Below are 15,851 nucleotides of genomic sequence, written 5' to 3'. Positions count from 1 at the left end.
AGCATTCAGATCCCCTTCAACATCTATGATAGCCACAGAGAGCACTGTAAGCTTCTTTCCTTTAGTAGCTTTTAAATTGATTCCATTATTATTAATCTGTGTGCATATATGCATAAGTATATATGTATGTATGTGTGTGTGTGCATGCATAGTGTTGTTATAGAAAGCCCACCAGATATGACCACTCAGACACAGTCCATAGACAACTGAAAGTCTTTATTCCAGCTGACTGGGACTATACTCAGGTATTCGGGACCCAAGTGTAGACCCCATGCATTTCATGCATTTAGAACATTGGGCTTTTTTGTTGTTATTGTTGTTGCTGTTGTTTGTTTTTTCGAGACAGGGTTTCTCTGTGTAGTTTTGAGCCTTTCCTGGAACTCACTTTGTTGACCAGGCTGGCCTCGAACTCACAGAGATCTGCCTGCCTCTGCCTCAGAACATGGGGCTTTTAAAAGCAAAACTCATATCCTGCTATCTTGCTCAGAAGCTCCAGGGGAGGTTTTGTGCAAGAGAGCAGTTTAACAGCAGCCAAGGTAAGCAGTTATCTGGAGAGAGAGGGTTGCACAAGCAGGCAATTCAGTAGAAGCTAAGACAAGCTAGCTGTGTCATTTTGACACGGGGTGTCCTAGAATAGAGGTGGTGGTTAACCATGGGATTTTCCATCAAGGAGACCAAATTCTAGTCGATCTTAATGGCTTGAGTGCACCTTCCATGTGGTCCTACCACCTGTTGGGCACCAATTGTTGTAACTGTTTTTTATTATCTACAGAGGCAACGTCTTAAGCAATGTCTATCCTAGTCAGAGACTGCAACTCCGCTGTGGTCAGCCGCAGTCTGTCCACGAGGGCTGCAGCCCGAGGGGACTCTGTTCCCTCAGGCACCGGCTGTTTCAGAGCTACTAAGGGAAACTTTATCTAAATTTAAAGAAATCACAATTCAATGGTTTAGGTGGAATTCTGCTTGCTCAGAGAGGTTGAATATCAAATAGCTAACCTTCTCCCTTTGCTGATGTCTTCCAAAAAAATCCAGTGTCTTTCTCTCAGCTCCCACTTAAAAAACTTTTGCTAGATGTGGTTCCTCCTTAGCACTTCCTGTCAGCTACTTGCTGACTCACCTCCTGCTTGCAGGTGAATTTATTTAAGCAAACACATCTTTGAATTGTTAACAAATGCAATAGGGAAAAAAATGCAACAAACTTTAAAATAATATTCCCCAACATTTCTCCCTTTTTTTTCCTGAACCACAAATGAAAGGTTTTAACTATAACATAATTAAGACTGTATACAATAAGAACAACTATCGGGGGCTGGAGAGATGGCTCAGAGGTTAAGAGCACCGACTGCTCTTCCAGAGGTCCTGAGTTCAATTCCCAGCACCCACACAGTGGCTCACAACCATCTGTAATGAGATCTGGTGCCCTCTCCTGTATACATACTAAATAAATAAATCTTTTAAAAAAAGAACAACTATCAAGTAAAGATTATATTCATAATGTACTGAATTCCAATTCCTTTGTTTCTGGTAAATTTAAATAAAATATTCCTTAGTCTAGCCTCTTAGTAAATCCAAAATTTTATACCTAATTTACTTTCTATCATATCTAAGTAAAACTGCAACTGTAACTTCAACTATAACTATATTACTTCAACTCCATCAAAGGCCCCAGAGGATATAATATTGTTTAAGTAAACAAAAAGTGCATTGCAAACAACTTCCAAAAACTCTTGGAATGAGAGACACATCTGACTGCCTGGACAGTCACCCAAAGTTTCTGTGCAATGTTGGGGCATCCATCTTCAGCCTACAGGACCATAGTGTCTGGCAGGCTTTTCAATGAAGCAGGAAAATTTGAAAGACCGTCCTGCCTATATCGGCAAAGTTTGTTAGTCATTTTCTTCTGTCTCCTGCTGAATGTCTGGCAGTTTTTTTCTGTGAAGCAAGAATCCTGAAGGACCATTCCACCTTGATTTGGCAAAGTTCAGCAGTCACTTTCCTGTGGGTCCTGTATGTCCAGTTTATACAACATACTGTCAAGTAGTCCAGGCAAGAGCAGCTTCTTGCCCAAATGGCTAGTCTTGCCATATTGGAAGCAAACTCCATAAGGAGTTTCTTCAACACTCATCATCTCTGAATTAAATTGGTGCTACCAGGAGCAGATGTGTCTCATTATCATTAAAAGCCCTAAAATAAAAAAACATTTTAAATTCCATATTCTATAGGTCTTTGAAAGGTTTGAAGACCATCTGTCTAACTAACATATATCTCTATATGATCTGAAAAGCATACCTAACATAGCTACAATTTTGATTGTTATAAATGACTAACCACTAACCTATGTTTCTCAATTATCCTATATAGTTTATAATAATAGCTTTCAAAAGCTAGAACTTCACCCTACATTTCCAAATGAACTGCATAGGTACAATACCTCAAACAAAAATAGAAACATACATACAATATGTTCTATCAAAAATAACCTTAAATTTTTATCAATATACAAAAATCCCTTAAACAAGAACAGAAACATACATATAGTGTGTTGCAACAAAAATTACCTTAAGTTTGTGTCAATATACATTTTTTTTTGTTTTTTGAGACAGGGTTTCTCTATGTAGTTTTGGTACCTGTCCTGGATCTCACTCTGTAGACGAGGCTGGATTCAAACTCAAAGAGATCCGGCTGGCTCTGCCTCCCAGGTTCTGGGATTAAAAGCATGTGCCACCACCACCCAGCTTGTGTCAATATACAAAAGTTCTTACAAACACAAAATATTTGAAATCAATGGTTGTCCCTTAGTTTATAGTAGATTCAATAATCCACCATAGTATTTAAAGTAGATTCAACCATGTACCCTCTATCTTATCATTCTTATATCCCCCTCTCTTTTTTCTTTTTTCAAAGAGATCTCTGAATGTAATATCCTTTGCATAATTTCCTCCCTTTCCAATACTAGGAATAAGTAATAAACAACCCTCACAAATTATGACAATCATCCACAACCCACCAAATGACCAAATACCATTCTCCTCATCTCTTAGGAATGTGGGCATTGTGTCCCCAAAACTACTTCCTGTTGTCTGGGTGTGATAATCCACTGAAAAAACTGAAATATGGGCCAAGTCCTGAGCAAACCAGCTGCAACATTCTTTGTCCAGTCTCTGTGTAATGGGAAAGTGCAGCGTTTATCTGAAATCCTAGCTAAAGTATCCTATGAGGCTGGACCTTCTCAACAAGCAACTTCAGAGTTGTTCTGAGAAGTTTGTAGTCTGACATTGATCTTTGGGTGGTGCTTGTCCCCTTAATGGCATTACCACAGTTCCTACACAATCTTCATTGTGGGGCCCCATCTTCTATTAGAGATGCCAAAGGTCAATGTTGTGACTGGTTAAGGTTCACTGCTGAAAACTTAAACATTTAAAATGTCATATACAGAATAGTCTTATAAACAGAGTTAAGGGCTAGAGAGATGGCTCAGAGGTTAGAAGCACTGGCTGTTCTTCCAGAGGTCCTGAGTTCAAATCCCAGCAACCACATGGTGGCTTACAACCATCTGTAATGAGATCTGGCGCCCTCTTCTGACGTGCAGAACACTGTATATGTAATAAATAAATCTTTAAAATAAATAAATAAATAAGATAAACAAATAAGATAAATAAACAGTTAATATTTATGTCTATGTAATGTTTTAAATAATTAAAATAAAACCAAAGGATTATGAGATTATTGGCAATAGAATAGTCCCTACATTTTGGGTTTCTTCTGTCCCACATCAGGTGGCTCTTCTGACATGAGACAGAGATTTTGGATTTTACTTTAACAAATATGCTTGGGTTTAGAGGAGAAAGCCATGCTTCTACCCTAAAGTCAGCTTAAAAATTTTAGTTTAATTTCACAATTAAGATGGGAATACATACTGTATCAAGCTGGTATTAGAAAGGTGGATAAATTGATTAATTTGAAAAGATGAAAAAATGAAAAAAAAAATAAAAGAAAAATTTGAACTGTTTACAAAGGAGCCAAGCAAACATATTTTGCTGGAGTAAAAAAAGGGGGAACTGGGGACTGATCATTCCTCTCCACATTCTATTCTTTCCCTTGTTTTATATTTTTAAATTTTTTATCGGTGGATTCTGCTGGAGTATCCACTGCAGATAAGCACTGGAGGTCTCCTGTTGCAAATCACCCTCTGGAACGATGGAAGGATCTTTCTACTAGCACTTGGAGGAGACCTGATCTGGTGTTGGTGTGGGCCCAGGGTTCTGTGTATGTCTTTCCTCAGGACAATGAGCTTCCTCTTTGGATTCCTGAGCACCGTGTGCACCCTGTGGCTGCTGCTGAAACCCAACCTGACAGAGACCTATTGGGCCTTAATGAAAAACTCTCCCCTTCTGATGCCAATGGAGATTGAGAACCCAATATGGCCAACTTTGGCAAGCATTAACATAAGCCTAGGAACTGAAGCCATGCTTTTGGATTCTCCAGAAGAGCTGCCAGCATAAGTCATGCTGGGATCAAGAAAAATGGGCCTTGGCAGTTCATGTTCCTGGAGTTGTATCCATGCCGGTGGATGTCCACATGCTCCAGAACAGAATTTGACATTGCCGCTGCCATTGTTGCTGTTATAGCAGTGGCAGCCACCGCTGCTACTGTTTCTGGGATTACCATTTCATAATTGCTTACTACAGCTAGCACAGTGGAGACCCTGGCAGCAAAAGTAGCTACCACAGTTAGTTAATCTTTCATTCTATTAGGCATGATAAATTTAATTCAATAGTTATATACATTTTAATTGACTTTGAAAATTATAAATTTATAAACTCAAGTTCCAGTTGCTTTTGGGATACCGTCTTACAAGGACTCCAATTTGCAGTAAGACTCGTTAAGGAAGGGAATGGCTCAGTTGCCTTTAGCCTACTGGCTATGGGTGGGATAGGACCTCTGTTGGTCTTTTCTATGTCGAACACACAGATTGCAAGCCCAGTGCCACTTTGAGATCTTTGGCAGCAGTTAACTCTGCAGCTCACACACAACTGAGCCTGTATGATATTGAGTATTCAGAGATGGGTAATACCTGGGGGGTGCTCACCAACCTAAGACAGAGGGCCTGTGTGGTCTGAGCAGGCGTCTCCATGACAGGTAAGGTGACCTGCTGATGTCCCATGCAACCTAAGTCAGAAGCTCATTTTTTAGTAAAAGGGGGACCTAGAGGTCCCTAGCCCCCGTTTTGGGTAACTGTTGCCTTGCTTGCTGACCTTGACCTTGATATCCTCCCTATGCTAATTCCCTGCCAGGTTCCACCCTCCTAAATGCTTAAGGGAAGTTCCTTGTCTGTGTATCCTGCATAATGGGTGTTAACAGCTCAGGTGCAAGGCATGTGAGAGAAGGTCTCACTCTGTAGCCCTGGCTGGCCTGGAACTCACAGAGATATGCCTGCCTCTGCCTCCCAAGTGTTGGGATTAAAGGTTGCATTAGCATTTTCAAAAGCCAAAGTTTCGGGATGGAGAGATGGCTCAGAGGTTAAGAGCACTGACTGTTCTTCCAGGGGTCCTGAGTTCAATTCCCAGCAACCACATGGTGGCTCACAACCATCTGTAATGAGATTTGGCGCCCTCTTCTGTATACTTAATAAATAAATAAATCTTTAAAAAAAAAAAGCCAAAGTTTCAATTAATATTTGCCTAGCATCTGGAGCACATATCATTCTATTTACAGCTGATGTTAATCTGTGTGAAAAGTCAGTGAAAGCTTCTTTCAGGCCTTGTATAATTTTAATAAGTGATCGAGTCCTCAGATCTACCAGTAATATGAAAACTATAAAATATGGCCACAGACCACAGGCCATCCCCAGTCAGCAGCCCCATGGCTGCAAACTGCTTCTCTGGCTTCTTTGGGAAAACCTCATGGCCCTCACTCAAGCCACCTGTGATCAGGAAAGACACTCTTTTTTTTTTTTTTTTTTTTTTTTTTTTGGTTTTTTTGAGACAGGGTTTCTCTGTGTAGTTTTGCCCCTTTCCTGGAACTCACTTGGTAGCCCAGGCTGGCCTCGAACTCACAGAGATCCGCCTGGCTCTGCCTCCCGAGTGCTGGGTTTAAAGGCATGCGCCACCACCACCCAGCCAGGAAAGACACTCTTTACCTGGGCACAAGGGCTCTTATAATGGAGGCATGTTGCTGGAGAGCTTCTCTCCAGGTTCCACCAAGCCCCACAGTCCCACAATCCAAGTATAAAATAATCACTCAGACACTTATATTACTTATAAACTGTATGGCCGTGGCAGGCTTCTTGCTAACTGTTCTTATATCTTAAATTAACCCATTTCTATAAATCTATACCTTGCCACGTGGCTGGTGGCTTACCCATGTCTTTACATGCTGCTTGTCCTGGCGGTGGCTGCAGTGTCTCTCCCCCCTTCTTCCTGTTTCCCCAATTCTCCTCTCTCCTTGTCCCGCCTATACTTCCTGTCTGGTCACTGCCCATCGGTGTTTTATTTATATAGAGCGATATCCACAGCACTTTGATGGGATTAAAGACTAGCAGTTATAGTTAGAACTTACTATATATAATATCTTAGATAGAACATATTAAGTATTAGATTCAGGTTCTTTAGGATAGGACACCTTTGAATGATCTTTATAACATGCCATTTACCTATGCTCTATACTTCTCTGGATTTTAGTATGTGTTTCTTGCTTGATATTGTTTGCATTGGTTGTAGTTACATCTTATCTAGGTCATTATCCCTCATTATTCCTGGACAATATTTGATAACCATTCCTTTGTATATAGTCTTATATTAGTTTAGAACCTTCTTATTTAGACAAAAAGGGGGAGATGTAGTGGGTAGCCATTCCAGCTTGGATCTGGAAGTTCCAACCCCCATTGAGACTCTGGCAACTGTCACGCCTATGAGGCGGGCCAGGGGAGGCGCCTGGAGACCCGAGAGCTGGATGGACCAGCGCTCTCTCTGTGCACTCTCTCTGTGCCGGGACGCTGAACATTGGAGGTGGACCAAGCAGAGCTCCAGAGAACACCGCTGGACTGCGATACACCTTTTCCAGACCCTGCGACCTACCTATCAGTTAATTTGTGAGTTATGCCATTAAATAAATATCCTTTTAACTATGTGGAGTGGCCAAAATAATTCCACCAATAGAGGCAAAGCTGCTCTTTGTCCTCCCCCTTGAGCTAAGTTGTGTTTACTCTTCAGTTAGAGGGAGGGTGTAGGGAAGGGTCAGAGCAGGCCAGGTAGGTCAGCCTCAGAGCCTCCTTACCTCCCGGGTGCTCACTCAGTGTATGTGGGTGGGAGAGCATCGAGATCTGAGAACGGAGTTCCAAAGGAGCTGTGCATAGCCCTTATGTTGTGTGGGGCCTGTGAGCATTGTGGGTAGACGTCTAGCGACTGCTCCAAGGTGTGTGATCACAAGGTATAGAAAAGTCAGTCAACTTGATATGTAATGCAGGGAGAGGTCTGGGGGGGGGCTTGAGGACATTGCTTCAAACTGGAATGAGAGCTGAGCTAGAAAACAAGGACAGCATGAGGTTTGCAGGCAAATGGATGGAACCAGAAAATATCATCCTGAGTGAGGTAACCCAGACTCAGAAGGACAAATGTGGTATGTACTCACTCATAAGTGGCTTCTAGATATAAAGCAAAGAACAATCAGACTGCAATCCACAGATCCAAGGAGGTTACCTAGCAAGGGGGACCCTAGGATGACTGTGGCTTATAATCAGTTTTGGTTTTGCCCAATCACTGGACAAGCTTTAGTGAAACATTTCACTATTAGGTAAGAATTTGTACCGTATCAAGCTGATAAAAGAATATGCTGGCCGTACTTTCAGGAGGAAAGGCTAAAATCTTTTTAGATTATAGATTAGTCTATAGAAAAATGTCTGCCATAAATCAGTGAAGGGGAAGATGAATAGGAATCTCACTTACACAACTTAAGTAAAACATAGTTCTCTGAACAGATGAAGATAGGTTTCTTCTGTATCCCAGAATCTAATCAATATTTATATGTATAATTCAGCTATTATTTGACTTAAAAGGGCTTATTGGGAAATGTTATCATTTTTACTATTTTCTACAGAGAAAATATTTTCCAGTTTCAAATAACCCTGCACTTTTGAATTATAACCTGTTTTTAATGTTCAAAAAAAAATCTGTATGATATTAAAAAAAGAAAGAAGACAAAACTTAGAAGTTTGGAAACAAATAATAAAATCCTAAAGCAGAAAAAAAAAAAAAAAACAGCTGAGCTCGAGCGGCTGACTAGCAGGACATAAATGACTGACAGGTACTGCAGGCCACACCACTTGGCTGTGGCATCAAGTGCCACTTAAATGGCTTGTGGGAGTGAGGGAGGGACAGGCAGGAAGGGGGCTGCAGCTCGTGGAGTCTTGTGGACAGGTTAGAGGTTGCTGAATTAATCAGGAAGGGTGCACTCAGAACCTGGGCCCTTCTTTGATCAGACCTGAGAACATTGAAAAACTATCAACAACTGTCAGAGTTCCTGGAGCCCATAGATGAGTCAGGTTCGTGTCCCATGGTGGTCTCTTTCCTTCATTCACCCTTTGTTTCTTGGTGGGTCAATCTCTCCCCCACCTTCTTCCATATGGAGATATGAAAGCCGTGTCCTCCACATGCCAGAGGCCTGTAGTTAGGAGGGGCAGCCATGAGGAGAATGGAAACATGACTCCTGAGCCTTCCAACAAATGGCACCTGTGTTCTGGGCACTGCTGGGTACACTGCACATGTCAGCTCTTCAATCACTAGGGTCAGTGTGAGTGCAGTTCCTGTCCTTGCTGGGGATCCAGACCTCTGAAGACCAAAGGCTCAGAAGTCCCAGTGGAATCCAGGCGGGCGCTCTCTGCTGCCCCCTCCAGTGTGGCAGAGGGAGGCAGGAGCTGAGTGAGAGGAGATGGAGTCCACAGCATGCAGCACCTCAGCAAGGACCAGACCCTGGGTCTCCTCCTCTCTGCTGCCCCTGCTGCACCCTTCTCTGCTCACGTCTATGTCCCCCGGCCTGTGGGGGACTCCATGCTTGCTGCTGGCCTACAGGCACCAGTACTCATTTTCTGCTCCTGTCCATGTCTAACCCAATAATGGTAGGTTGGAACCCTGGGCTGGACCACAAACAAGGGTCTTTCTCTAGCTCCATCATGGTTTGAAAGGAAAATCCTCACAGGAGTCAGGGTATCAGCCAGCATGGGTGACGGGTGGGGGACAGGTGACAATTATGCTCTGGCCACTGAGAGGCTCAGGCGAGTGGTTTCCTTCTAGGCTGTCGTAGGGTACTCCACAACCTGAAATGCCTCATGATTAGCCCTGGGTGTTCATACTGGCATATTCCCTGCTTCTCCTCAGTTCTCCTCCTCTCTTCTGTGTGTCATGTCTGACATCGTGAAAGAGAGGCATTGGTGATGACTGGGTGCTGGCCCCAGTGTGGGATGGGTCAACCCAGGCCTGATTTTCCTGCTTCAGGCTTAGTGAGCCCTCTGAGGTAAGCGCACCGAGCAGGTGAGGGATGTCACACACTGTGTGTTGTAAAGTCCCTGGTGTGTCACCAGCTCTGGAGAGATGACCTGGTGCTCTGGTAAACATCTGCCTGCTAGCACTGTGTGCTTCTTTTCATCCTCCATCGATTTCTTTTTTTTTTTTTTTTTTTTTTTTTGCATTAATTTGCTTTTATTGTGTCTAGACAGAGCCTTACCTCGTAGTCTGGGCTGGCCTGAAACTCACTACGTAGACCAGACTGGCCTCCATCTTTTTTAAATCCTTCTGTCTTGCCCGGCAGTGGTAGTGAATGCCTTTAATCCCAGCACTTGGGAATCAGAGGCAGGCCAATCTTTGTGAGTTCAAGGCCATCCTGGTCTACAGAGTGAGTTCCAGGACAGCCAGGGCTACACAGAGAAACCCTGTCTCAAAAAACTAAAAAACAAAACAAACATGATAAATGAAGACCCCATGGGAATAGGAAGAAGCAGAGTGTTAGAGAGGTCCCCAGAAATCCACAAAGATACCTCCACTATAGACTACTGGCAACAGTCGAGAGAGTTCCTGAGCTGACCTACTCTGGTGATCAGATGGCCAAACACCCTAACTGTCACAATAGAACTCTCATCTGGTGACTGGTGGAAGCAGATGCAGAGATCCACAGCCAAACCCCAGGTGGAGCTCCAGGAGTCCAATCGGTGAGAGTGAGGAGGGAGTATATGAGCAAGAAGTATTTCCATGACTGGAAAAAGCACAGGGACAAATAGCGGAAACACATGAACTGTGAACCAATAGCTGAGTTCCCCCATGGAACTGGACCAGGTCCTCTGAATAAGTGAGACAGTTGATGAGCCTGAACTGTTTAGGAGGCCACCAGGCAGTGGGACTGGGACCTGTCCTTGGTGCATGAGCTGGCTTTTTGGAACCTAGGTGAGACTATATTTGATTTCCTGTTCTGAATAAACCCTTTCCTCCCCAACTTACTTTTTGGTCATGGTGTTTTGTTACAGCAATAGCAACCCTAACTGAGACATTCTTGGAATATGTTTTCATGCTCCTCCCAAATGTAGCAAATAGAAGTGAGTTTACTTCAGCTATGGTTAATCATATGCCTCTATGAAAAATACAAGTTTTTCCTTTGTATGGCCTGTCCTTGTGATTGGACACCTTATTCACAGGATTCTTCTTAACTCTCAGAGTATAAATTGCCTGTTGCTTTAAATTAAGTTGCTATTGCTTGAGACTTTGGTCTACCTCATTTATCAGCTCCATTCTCCATTTTGAATAAAACTTGTATCTTGAATAGGGGCCAGATAAAGTTTAAGTCTCAAGACCTCCCCAGACATTTCTGGGTAACTGATGTCACTGGCATCCTGGTTGGCAAGTGGAGACATGAATGGTGGGCAAGCCGCCCGACTACACTAAAGTAAACCAAGCAATGAGGACAAGATAAATGTACCATAGAACAATGTTCCTAGGAAAGTCCCTTATCCCTGAATCCTGATTGGTGGAAAATGTAACTGTAACTTGGCACAGATGTTTGTGGGTTTTGTGCTTAAATACTTGCTGAAAGGAATGTTCAGGGATGCAGTCAGCTCCTGAGTCTGTACTGTTGTCCCTGCTGGTCAGTGTCTGTTGGGCTGCCCAATAATAAGTCTTGCTTTGTGTAATCTCTTGTGTCTGCTTGGGTTGATTCAGAGTCTTGAATCCACAACATCATATTTTCTGCAACAATTACATGGCCTTAGCTGGTATAACTTCCTTCCTCTATTACCCATTATTCATTCCTCCACCTTCAGCAAGCACTTCAGCAGGTCTCGGCTCTGTTCCTGGAGGACTGACCCATACTTTCATTCCTGATGGGTCTGTGCCTCTTGTCATCCTGCCTGGATTGGGTTGTAGTTCCTCACTGACTTTAATCACAGCATACAGCAGCACCAAGAGATGCCTTAAAGGATCTCCTATACTCCAGACATAATCTTTCTTACCTCCATTGTGGAGAAGCAATCCAATTTTCCCATGGTAATCTGGATCAACCACCCTTCCTAACACTGTAATTCCTTTCTTAGCCTGGAGTAATAAGGACATCAGAAGCCCAAAGCAGCCAGGGGAAGTTTGAGCTTCCAGTTCAATGGAATGTTTGTTGCGGCTCCTAACAGGAGCACTACTCACTCTGGAACCAAAACTTCTAGGCCAGCAGAACTTAAGGTCACAGGAACAGGAAGCAAAAATTTCCTAGTGGGTCACTAGGGGTGCTAACGAGTGGAAACACTCCCTTTTCCACCCCTTGATTGCCAGACCCATGGATCCTGGCTATGGGAGAAACAGTACCATACACTGGACACTGATTCAAAGCATATGCTGTCTCCTAATTGATGCAGTAACTGTCTTCAAAAGGCCATTCCATCACCGGGTGATGGTGGTGGCGGTGGCGGTGGCGGTGGCGGTGGCGGTGGCGGTGGCGGTGGCGGTGGCGGTGGCGGTGGCGGTGGCGGTGGCGGCGCACGCCTTTAATCCCAGCACTCGGGAGGCAGAGCCAGGTGGATCTCTGTGAGTTCGAGGCCAGCCTGGGCTACAGGGCGAGATCCAGGACAGGCACCAAAAACTACACACAGAAACCCTGCCTCGAAAAATGACTCTCTGCTCTCTCTGCTCCCTCCACCCCCCAACATCTTTCTCTCTTTCCAGGCCTGGCTCTCCTCTTTCCCCTCCACTCTTTCCTCCTAATAAAGCTCTGAAAACTAAAAAAAAAAGAAAGAAAAGAAAAAGTTCAATGAATCTCCATGATCATGGGTTCACTCTTGCACTTCTCTGGCTGTGAAGTGAATGCCTTGGTTAGAAGCAGTTCAGTGTGGAACATCATGACAATAGATGTCTTGGTCACTGTTCTATTGCTGTGAAGAGACGCCATGACCACAGCCACGCAGATCAAAGAAAACATTTAATTTGGGCTTGCTTACAGTTTCAGAGGTCCGTAAGCAGAGACAGACAGACTCTGAGCCTGGCATGAGTTTTTGAAACCGCAATAGCCCACCCCGAGTGACACTCTTCCTCCAATAAGCCCCCCCTCCCCGGGCCCCCCCCATCCCTCAAATGCTCACAGTTCCACTCTCTGGTGTCTAAGCATTCAAATGTATGAGCCTATTTGAGGCTGTTCATATTCAAACTGTCACACTTTTCTTGTAAGGCAGAGACAGAGAGGACAGTAAAAGAGTAGATTGGTTAGATCAGGTTATTTCAGGCTATTTTTCTGTGTAAGGACTAAAATAGAGGATTTGTGCCAATTAAAACTGGCCTACTTGAGATACTGAGCTATTACCTCTCATACTCATTTCCTGGAGATCAGACAAAGCTTGATTTCAGCTTGCTGACATGAAACTCCAATGTAGATGATCATATTACAATTTTCTCTCTGTTTCTTTCCAAAACTCAGGTTTTGAAAACCTAAGTTTATTTCCAGTTTTCCACTTCAAATTTCAGTGTGTCTTGTTGGGGCCTATGAAGGAACTTGGGCCAAAACAATGGCCTCCTATAATTTTTGTTTCATATTGCCAAAGTAGGTCCTAGGTGCCCAGACAAGGACAATCCAAGTGGTAAAAATGTCCACCCAGGTGTGCTCTGTGGATCATAGGTGAAACAAAGTGGAGGCCTTGGCTCTGGCCAGAATGAAGCCAGGCATAATGATGTGCACCTTTAACCTCACCACGCAGAGGCAGAGGTAATACTCCAGAGGCCAGAGGGCAGAGGCAGGTAGATCTCTGTGGGTTCCATGCCACTGAGGGCTACTTAGTGAGACCCTGTCCTCCATTTTCTCCAAGGATAAGATCCTGGTAGGTTATTGGATCCCAAGCAGCCAACCCTAAACACATGTAGGAGCAACACTAAATGCACTCAGTAGATCTTATAATAATTTACATTATAATTGTAGATGAATAAGAGAAGGGCCATGAATCCAGGAGGGAGTGGAGGACAAGAGACGAGTTGGAGGGGAAGAAGAAGGTGTGGAAATGATACAACACAGTGAACTGGTGTATAATGGTCTCCACAAAAACAGAGGAGAGCCGGGGCCTGGAGAGATGGCTCAGAGGTTAAGAGCACTGGCTGTTCTTCCAGAGGTCCTGAGTTCAGTTCCCAGCAACCACATGGTGGCTCACAACCCTCTGTAATGAGATCAGGTGCCCTCTTCTGGCCTGCAGGCATGCATGCAGACAGAACACTCCATACATAATAAATAAATCTTAAAAAAAAAAAAAGAGGAGAGCCAGGGTGGCGGTATACACCTGTAATCCAGGCACTAGAAGGCTGAGGCAGGTGGATCTCTATGAGACTGAGGTTAGTTTGGTCTACATAATGAGTCCCAGGACAACTAGGGCTACAGAGAGAGAGACCCTATCTCAGAAAGAAAGAAAGGAAGGAAGGAAGGAAGGAAGGAAGGAAGGAAGGAAGGAAGGAAGAAAGGAAGGAAGAAAAGAAAAAAATCAGGGAGCAAAGTCTAGAGGGGAGGAAATATGCAGAATAGGGAGTCTTAGGAAGTCCTGGGGATATGTGACAAGAAAGGAACCCTTCACTAGGAATCCAGTTGGAGCCAATTGCCAGTAAAAAGGGAAGACTTTCCACACAGCTAACAACTTCTTCATGTATAAATCAACAAATTTTTTTTAAAAAAATTATGTGCATTGGTGTTTGGCCTGCATGTAGGTCTGTGTGAGGGTGTTGGATCCACTGGAACTTGTTACAGACAGTTGTTAGCTGCCATGTGGGTGCTGGAAATTGAACTCAGGACCTCTGGAGAGCAGCCAGCACTCTTAACTGCTGAGCCATCTCTCCAGCCCTCAACAACTTCTTTTAAGACATGTTTTTTTTTTTTTTCCCTTCCCGGCTGTACTGCAATTTTCTAGGAATGTCACCAGAGACCCCAGTTACCCAGAAAGGATACACACTAAACTCCTTGTGCAATTTTTGTGGCTCTTGGTTTTACCTGTAGAAGGAATTTTAAAAGTTCTTATTAATAAAAACAAACCTGGGGCCAGTTACTGGGGTGAATGCTGGAAGGTCAGAGAGACAGAACAAGCCACAGCTAACCTCATCTGGCCAACTTCTCAGCTGATCTTGTTTCCTCAGACTGGAAACCTCTGTGTCCTCATATCCGAATGGGTCTCAGCTGAACTGTGCTGCTCAAAACCTAAAACCTTAACCAGACAAGTGCTTCTAGTTTCTGGTCTTCATGCCTTATATATCTTTCCTTTCTACCATCACTCCCTGGGATTAAAGGCTGGCTTTCTGAAATTAAAGGCGTGAGTCACCGTGCTTGGCTGTATCCTTGAACAGATGGATTTCTGCCTCTGGAATGCTAGGATTAAAGGCATGTGCTACCACTGCCTATCCTAAGTATCTAGTGGCTTTTCTGTTCTCTGACCCCCAGGTAAGTTTATTAGGGTACACAATATTTTGGGGAACACAATACCACCACATTTACTTTATATTGTAACTCCAGTTGAGGCGCCTTTGGAATCATCTCTCTTTTAAAATTTTATTTTTATTTATTTTTATGTGTGTTTGTGCTTTGCCTGCACATATGCATGTCTGTGAGTGTCGGGTCTGAGGAGGCCAGAAGAGGGCGGTAGATTGACTAAATTGGAATTACAGAGGGTGGACAACTGCAGTCGGGACTGGGAACTGAACCCCGGGTCCTCTCTAGGAGCAGCCAAGTGCTCTTAGCTGCTGAGCTGAGCCATCTCTCCAGTTCTTTACCTCTCTCGCTCATCAAAAGAGAGAGGAGAGAAAGTGTTTAACAACCTTGAGACCAATCTGAGAGTCATCAAGATGGTGCAGATATGGCTCACGCTAAGACAAGTAACTGTGACTCTTCCTTGTGACACTGCGTTAGGTCTTCCTTTCTGTGACCCTTCTTTGAGACCTCTTGGGTGTGTGTAACTGTCTTCTGAGCTCCTCTCTCCTTTTTCTTTCTTCTTTTGTTTATTTTGGGTTTTGTTGTTGTTGTTTTCGAAACAGGGTTTCTCTGTGTAGCCCTGGCTGTCCTGGAACTCCCTCTGCAGACCAGGCTGGCCTCGAACTCACAGAGATCCGCCTGGCTCTGCCTCCCGAGTGCTGGGATTAAAGTCGTGCACCATCACCGCCTGGCTCCTCTCTTTTTCTTAACCCCCATGCTCAAGCCTGTATCAAGTGCATTTAGTGCGCCTCATCACTGAGATGGCTCAATGGTAAAGGCACATGCGCGAAACCTAACGCTCCGAGTTCAATTTATGGGATCTGCATGGTGGAGGCAGAGAAGCGGGTCTTGTAAATTGCCCTCTGTCCCCCACACATGTGCTGTTTCATTCATGTGCCCAC

This window comes from Peromyscus leucopus, chromosome 20 (assembly GCF_004664715.2).
Source record: "Peromyscus leucopus breed LL Stock chromosome 20, UCI_PerLeu_2.1, whole genome shotgun sequence".
In the NCBI taxonomy this organism is placed as follows: Eukaryota; Metazoa; Chordata; class Mammalia; order Rodentia; family Cricetidae; genus Peromyscus; species Peromyscus leucopus.
Note: the sequence above shows the minus strand (reverse complement) of the source record.